Genomic DNA, 8,892 nt, shown 5'->3' with positions numbered 1-8,892 from the left:
ATTGTTGCTAAACTGCCCACTTTTGTATTTTATTGTAGAAATATAGATACCTTTAGGCACCGATTCTATCTCTCAGCCACTATCTATGTCTATATTTATATCTCTCAGCCTGGCTTTTTGTGAAGCTGCGGCTCTTTAGTTCAGTCTGTCTGAAGCTATTCTATCCCTCAGCCTGGCTTTTCACTGCACCCCTCCCCCGTGACACTCGAGAGCTTCCGACGGACTGAAGACAGTGAGGACGGGGGAGGGGTTCGGTGAAAAGCCAGGCTGAGAGATAGATAGTGGCTGAGAGATAGAATAGCTTCCGACAGACTGAACTAAAGAGCCGCAGCTTCACATCCAAAGAGCCGCATGTGGCTCGCGAGCCGCAGGTTGCCGACCCCTGGACTAGGAGATGCCACCACAAATTACAAATCAGAATTAAAATGTCCTCTTTATTTTTTTTTTAAAAGTCCATTCATTTATTGTGAACTATGTATTTTCTACCAATTTTGATCAGACGGACAACACATTTACACAAAAGATGTAAATTTGTTGTTCAATTTGTAAGATAGGTGGTTCATATTCATTCTTAGATTTGAAAGATACATTAGATATGTTAAATTTTTACTGTTTAGTAATACAATTCTGCATGTTGGTAGTGTACACCACACCTTTGTTATTAAGAGTGTTCTACAAAGCCAATATTTAAGATAATAACAAATATGCCTGACAAGTGGGGCATTTTTACTAAAGGATTTCTTATTTTACAACATGAATATAGCCCAAAAAACTAAAGAAGGCATAAGACAAAACATATATCAAATCCAGAAATTATCTCTTGTATACATCCAAAGTACAGAGAGACCCTAACACTGACAAATAATGTTAAGGGTATGCAGAGAGCACCAACAGATTTTAGAGATCATCCACAAATATGAGGATTCGTTGACCATAGAAAATAAAGTACGTAAATCTCTCAGTCAAACGCCAGAAATAATGTACAGAAGGTCACAGTCATGAATGGGGGATCCCTGATAACAGATTAGTACCTAAAGTTATATATAGCTATTGAAAACTAAACAACATGATTCAATTGTATTGAAAATGTATTGTTGTTTCAACCAAAACATCATGTAGACTGCAAATATTAGTTATTTTTACCTTATGATGTGTAGATGCGTAGATGCGATTAGTTTAACCCGAGGATTTACTTGCAGGAGCTGCATAAAAAGAGGATTTACTTGTGTGACCAAGTGAAGATGAGCATTTATATGTGGGGCCAACATTTATATGTGTAAAAAAGCATTTCCCAGCCATTAACTTCCCCTTCCAGAACTGACTACCACTGACCCAGCCCCAAGTCTCCCTCTGTTCTCCATGTTATCCCTGTCACTCATCTGCCATCCAGACCCTGCCACTAATGCCCTTGTACCCAAAAACCTCATCACCACACTGCAAGACCACCCCTGATTAGTTCTACCCATGGCAATGGCATTGTAATACCTTCAACCTACAAGACCCAGAAGAGTATGATTTGGAGCAATCTGCAACTTTTAAGGGGGATTTCGTTTTTGTGTGGGGTCAGTGGTAGAGAGGTGTATGTGTATGCTTCCCATAGAAGGTGGTGTAGTGAGGGACATTGATTGGTATTGTTCTTGTGGTATCATTAGTTGGCATGTACATTCAAGCAGCATTCTGACCCTTTTCCATTCCTGCACATCTCTCCTGTCACCTTGCACCATGTATCTCTATTTTTCCCTTCCTCCAGCCCCTCTTAGCCCTTATGCCTGTGCTCCCTTTCTGCGGAGCATCTCCTCCTACTGCAACACTGCCTCTGCTTACTGTCACCCCCAGCATTCCCCTCGTATAATACCCGCTTCCTATCACCCTGCACCCATCTCTTCTTACCATGCACCGCTCTGCCATCCTACAACCCCTTCAACTAAGGTACCCCATGGGGACAACAACCCCGTGTAGTGCAGGATTGGCTTACACCCTAATTACAATATGTCAAGTGGATTGTAGTTGAACTGTAAATATTAGTTAAACATTTAACAAATTTTTTTAAATCCATTTGCCTTTAATTTTATAATTTCCATATAAGTATTTTAATCTTCTGTTTGTTCATTATTTGTAGTGCCAAATGAGAAAGCAGAAAATTAGGACGAGGGGAATGTTGGTGCACATATCCTAACCTGACATGCCAGCAGACCTTGTCCTAGCACTGCATAGGTAGGCTTACAACTTTAGACCCCCACCATGAGACAATTTTACCATGCAAAACCCTTTCCTCCTATTCCAATTATATTACAATATCTATGTTCTGATTTTAAGGAGGCCTTCTTCAATTTTATTGTGTTTTTTATGGGTTGTATACTGGTTAAGATTTTTTTTTTAATGGAAGTCAATGGATTGACTTCATTGTATTTGTTTCATTTCTATGCACCTAATAGACTTTACATTTATGCTCTGACTTTATCTTTCCACTATACCCTTATTGATTGCAAACCCTTAACCCTCTGTATCCTTTCCTATACCCCAACGGATTGTCAGCTCTTATTCTTTCACATAAAGTATCACACATTTCGTCTGAATGGGGAGCAAGTAGTTTTATTCTGACTTGCGTGTGACCTGCAGATCATGTTCCACTTAATCTTTTTGAATAGCAGAATATCTCTGTTTAGGGAATTCAACACAACATATAGTACTGGCCTATCTTGGCCCCCTCTGTAGGGATCCTTGTAATGTACTACAAGTGACCAAACTACATTGCAATCATGACTTTAAATTATAATAAATAGTGTTTCATGGGTTTTATCTGGGCACTCTAGTTTCTCCCACATCTCAAAAAGATACTGGTAGGTTAATCATATTTCTCCTACCAAAAAAAATGTTTTTTTCTAGTCTTTGGTAGGGACATTAGACTATAGTAGACTATAGTAGAAACATTACATGTCATATTCTATTGTAATATCCACAAGCCACCTGTAGGGGACACTACATACACAAATGTGTTCTAGGTGCAAGAACTAGAACTCCAAACTAGTTTTGGCAGCATAATTATAGACAGCAGCACAGGCACAAGCTGCTCACTTACTTAATGTTTTCCAAGAATACACTGGACAGCAGTACACAGTACAAATATACTTTAGTTTGGACTCTAGTCTAGTTGGTGGAATTGTTACAGAGATTTTTTGGCACATAGATTTTATTGGATGGATAGATTTCCATGGGAAACACTTGTGTTAATGCAACACATAGTAATGACATACATTGTTGCATTGGGTTTACATTTATCCTTAATTGCACCTAAAACGCACCTTGATAGTGCAATGCTATTAATGTGCACTACTTATCTTTGCAATGTTCAGTGTTTGGCTGCCCATTAAAATGAATACAGCTAAGTGCCTACATTTTGGACAAGGCAACAAACGGCCCTAAGTCAGTATTCTTGTAGTGACAGGTCTATAGCTTAATAACAGTACTAAAAGTTCAACACAATAGTTTTCTCAACTCCAAACATGTTAAAAAAAATAATCACCTTAGTATCAGACTCTTGCAATCCTCTGTATACCAATAACATAACAAGAGGTTGTTCCTGAGTAAGATGGAGCTCATTAGTGTGGTACTTCACTGTACAATCACAGGCTGTGGGCAGAGATCTAGCTATATAAACGGCAGATGTAAAAATAATATCCTCAGGCCTGGCAGGATTGTGTAAATGTTAGGTATAAATGGACAATATACAAATCATTTAACAAATGAAACAGGCATTACACATTTATTTCATCTATGTAGTTGTTGTTTGCCCTAGCTTTACTCAAGAAAGGGTTCCAATAAATAAAGTAAGTTTTAGTACACCTATACAGTTTATTTTACTGATAATAGAGACTACTCTAAAAAATTGTGGTTTAGCTTTACCAGGAATAATTCTGTAATTTCTAACTGTATATATATATTTTACATTTCATCCAGTGTTCATTGATCACTTCTTTCACCACATATAAGATATGAAATCAAATATTTTCTTTTAAATCCAGGTTCCAACTACTGTTATGCAGTAACATGTGTTTTCATGCAGAGACATATAAGTTACTGCAACACACTACAGTCCTTATTACAAGGCGGTGGGCTGTGTTACCATTCATTTTCAAGGCACCCAAGAGCACCTTAGGCCATGTACACACGTGCTATATTTGTCGTTAGAAAATGAACGATTAACGACCGATCAACGATTCACGAACTATTGAACAATCGTATTGTGCAAAATTCTGTACATGCTAAAACAATGCGATCGTTCAAACTTAATTCCACCAATATTGTACATAAACTAGATACGATTGTTTGAACGATGCAGGAAGTGACATGTACCGGAGAAAGTGTATCACAGAACATCCATGATCACTGAACGACCGTACACACAATAGATAGCGAACGATCATCACCCAATCCAATCCGTCGGGTTGGTCATTCGTTTCCAGCAACATTTCTCATCGGCATCATTGGCCAGTCGTTGTTCACTTTTTTTGTTAACAATTATCGGACGATCTGTCGTTAGTCGTTCGTTTCCAACGATAATTATTGCACGTGTGTACGTAGCTTACCAATACACTGCACAACATCGCTTAGCATTCCGCTGTCCTGCATTCCTTTCAGTTGCACTTTTACGCTCAGCATGCACAACTTTTCTGTGTGTCGGTGCATTGAACAGCCTATTCAAATGAAAAGGCTATTAATCTGAGGCAAACACAGCCAAGATGTGGGTACTCGGGCAGCATTTGGTATGTCGTGTCTCTCATGGGGAGTCTTTTCTGCAATGTCGCTCACATTCTACACCTCCTTTAATGACTTCTAAAAGTTTACATTCCTATTCAAAATGCCTGCCTAGAAACAACATATAAAGAAATACACGCAGAACACTCATTTGGCCTGTGGAATATTTTTTTTAACTCTCTGCTATTTAATATAAAGCAAAATGATGATATAATGTGATGGTAATGATTGGTAGAAAGGATTTTATTATTCATAAAATGTATCAATAGAAAAACACATTCTATTATTTTTATTTTATTCATATCCACTTTTCTTATTTTGCTTTCTTCCCGTGTCTGCTTATATATTATTACTATTTTCTACTGTTATTGTCACAAATAAATATATCTCCAAGTAAAAAACAATAAAGACATTATAAACATATAATAAACATATTGTTAGGAACTGATCTCCTATGATGTCAACTGGACGTCATTCATCGGTGAAGGACGTCATTCATCTGTCAGACATCAGGCTTTAGAACAGTCATCGTTATTTAGTGATACATCTTTGCCTGTGACCTTTTTTACTGCTTCTTCTCTATTACACTTTTGTTCTTGCGGTTCCTTTCTAGGTCCTGTTCACCTCCTGCTTCACCACTCATTGCATCTTATTTATATCCTCTGGTATGCAGTGTGTGTGTGGGAATGCACATGGAGTGTTTTGTGGTTTGTTGACGCAATATTTTTTATTGTTTCTTAGACTTTCCTAAATTCTCTGTCCTGAACTTTGGTCCGAACCCTTACATTGATAGATGCTTCCAGTTGTCTACCACGACCACAAGTTTGGCTCTTTGATATCTATTGGCCATGTGCCATACCCTCCTTTGATCATGCTGATTTTATTAGTTCACTTTCTTGCTGGACCACTCTTGGGCTTTAATCCACATACTCTACTGTGTAAGTACCTTGGGACAATAACGTAGATAATTCCAGGTACATTTAGTATACCATATTGTTGACTTCTAAATGAGAATAGTGATGAAAAGTCATTTTTAAACTTGTACTAGTGGCTGCCTCACCATATATATTGCTGGCTCATAAACATATTTATGCCTTCTATTCAACAGTTAATGCCACATATTGGTGGCAATCCTTTATGCATTTTTTACATCCCAATAGGCTGTATATATATATATATTTTTTTTTTTTTAAGCGTAAAAGAAAATTTATTTATTTAACACAACAAGCTCAAAAACAATGCTTCAAAATCAATGTACATAAATTGTGGAGTGGAGTGATAGAGTGTTTTGCTTTGACTTGGTGTGCAGCAACCTATTGGCATATGATTCATGATTAGTGTTTAGATTTTGTATAAATAGTATTTTATAATTATTGGATTATATTTGGAATATTTATTTTCATCACATCCATCTGGAGGGCTTTCCACCTTGTGCTTAATTTTACTGTTTTAAATGTTTATTTTACTGCAGATGGGACATCACCTTTCCCTTCTGCAATAAAGTTCCCCAACACTGGATTGCAGTATTGCAAAAGCTTTGCCACTTTGCTACATTTAAACTGGCCTTTTATCCTAAGGGTTAATCACTTGACCTTGCTGATGGAGCTATGTTCCTGTAAGTAAAGCAGTATAATTTAATTAGGCAGCACACACCCACACTGCTGCTGTTAAAGCATTGTTAGTGACTTCATATGGAAGATCTGAATAGCAACCTGCAGTATCCCAGCACTAAAATGAACTCCTTCCCCCACCACAAGAGCACAACCTTAAAAAACACATGCAAGTCATATTTATTACCTTTATTCTGACTTGTGAGCTGACCAACCATATGTGACATTTGATTATGATACTAGACAAGTTGCTTTGTAGTGAAACAACATGGGTGATAGGCATACAGCTTTGAATTAACAAGTCCCTAGAAATGGCAGCTTATTCAGAAAGTATGTAAATTAAATCACAAATTTAATGTGTATGCAAACTCTTATAATGACTTTCACCTCATTACAAGCGTTGTGCTATATCTGATCAATAAGTACATACAAAATCTTGTTGATCTGATTTAAAATAAACTGTCCAGGTCAAACAGCCAGCTGCTCATCAACACAAATGGCTTGAAAAAGTCATTTGTACACAAAAGTTTGCCCTAAAAGAAAATCCTACCTACCTGAACCTGGTCTTCTATGCTTCTAGGTGACGTGAATGATATCTGAGCCTTTCAGGCAATAGTTGTGTGCTTGAAATCCTACAAGAATGCATTTCACCCTGTTGTCAGAAATGGACACTTGCAGGATTTTAGTCTTTCAGTTCTTTTTTTCCTAGTATTATTTCTATAGTGATAAACTCTTTTTCAAACCATTTTTGTTGGGGAACAGGTGGCAAAACCCATTTGCCCTGAAAAGTCCACTGTAATTTACACTTTGCCTCTGTTGAACTTTTAGCATTGTCCCCCTATACTACAAAATACTCCCACCCTTGTGTTATGAAGATGAGAAGTGGTAGAGTTGTTTTCTAGTTCTTATACACTTTCTAATCTAGGGCAACAATTTTGATTCTCCATAGTGCAGTGAGTAAGCATTGCCACCCTGGGACAGGACGTGTTTTACTAGCAGCATAATCAGGAGAAAATAAAAGAAGAAAATCCTGAAAAAAAGTAATACAGCCAACATTACCTTTTTTGCTTTCTCCCTAATTTTATCCTTGCTGTTTGTTTAGCGGAGGAAGATCAATTGTTTACCGCACGTTTTACAGGCTTATATTTATGCAAAGGAAGACCAAGTAGGAAAGCTATAGAAAAGTATGAGTCATACTACATACATATCTAGACAAGTAACCCACAAAATTACTTTATTATAATGAAACTTTGGATCCATTGTTTTCTGTAACATCACAGACATTGCCTCTTTGTGATCCAACTCCCTGTGAAAACTGGAAGCACAACCTGCCTTATAATAGATGGATAACATCCAATGCCACACCCTAGTGCTATACTAAAGAGCTCCAGTTGCTGAAAACAATGCCAAATTGTCATTCAATGATCCCTTTAAATAAGAACCAAAACTCTTCAGCTGAAAATATATAGACATAGCATATCATTAAGCAAACGTAGATATTTGATCTTCCATATGTGAACATGTGTGCAAAAAAGGCAAAAAATGCATTTCAAACTGGAACGTTTCAATTTTGTAAACCTAAAAACACTTATATGCAAGTGACTGATAAAACCCCAACCATTTGTACTTGTGTTTTGATCCCTACTTCTGCCCAAAATCACCTTTATCAGCACCAACAGGGTCACCAGATCAGGTTTTCAGGTCATAAGAATGGTTTAGCACCATATGTAAGAAAAGTGTTGCAACAAGAAAATGTTTTGTCAGCTATAGTAACCAATCAGCTTGCAGATGTGTATCCAAAGTTTAGTATTGAAAAAGGAAACAAGGATTTGAATTGGTGGCTGTAAGCAATTGGAAAAGTTCTTGTCAGCAGTGCTCCACTCATTCTTCTCAAAGCAATATTAATCTTATATAGGAAGCTTGCCAACAAAAAGATGACCTTCATCAGTGACCCGAATATACTTTACTATCCAATTAAAAGATTAAATAATTCCTCACCAAACTATATTGAATTATTAGCTGTGTTAAAAAAAAAGAAGGTCGGTGTCTCATTGAGGTACCTGAATTAGAAGACTGAACAAAGTTACACAACAAAGTTATTTAGGTTAATATGTATTTTACCTGTAATCTAAGCTCCTCAAATTCTAGCACATACAAATGTACGGTAAATGTTTATTAGAATGTTGATTGTTTCACATTTCATTGAAAGCATACCTACGTCAGAAAATGCCTGAAGTTCAGATTTATTAGGTCGTTTACCCAACTCCCCCCTTCTCAACTACTAATTTGTAAAAAAAAGCCATTTGTGTGGATGACCCAATTCACACAGTTGATGACTGGCACCCTTATTCATGGTTAAAAGCCATGGCATGTGGAGTTCTGCAGCCAGCAATTAGGGATAACAACAGGCCCAAGAAGTTGCCTTATTTACAACAATGTAGGTTGTAAAAAGAACATGGGCAATGAATGCAGATACCAACCCAACAACCCCCACCACCACCTCTACCTACCATGCCCTCCTAACTAA

Source organism: Pyxicephalus adspersus, chromosome 2 (genome assembly GCF_032062135.1).
Source record: "Pyxicephalus adspersus chromosome 2, UCB_Pads_2.0, whole genome shotgun sequence".
NCBI classification, from domain to species: domain Eukaryota; kingdom Metazoa; phylum Chordata; class Amphibia; order Anura; family Pyxicephalidae; genus Pyxicephalus; species Pyxicephalus adspersus.
This window is presented reverse-complemented; position numbering follows the sequence as displayed.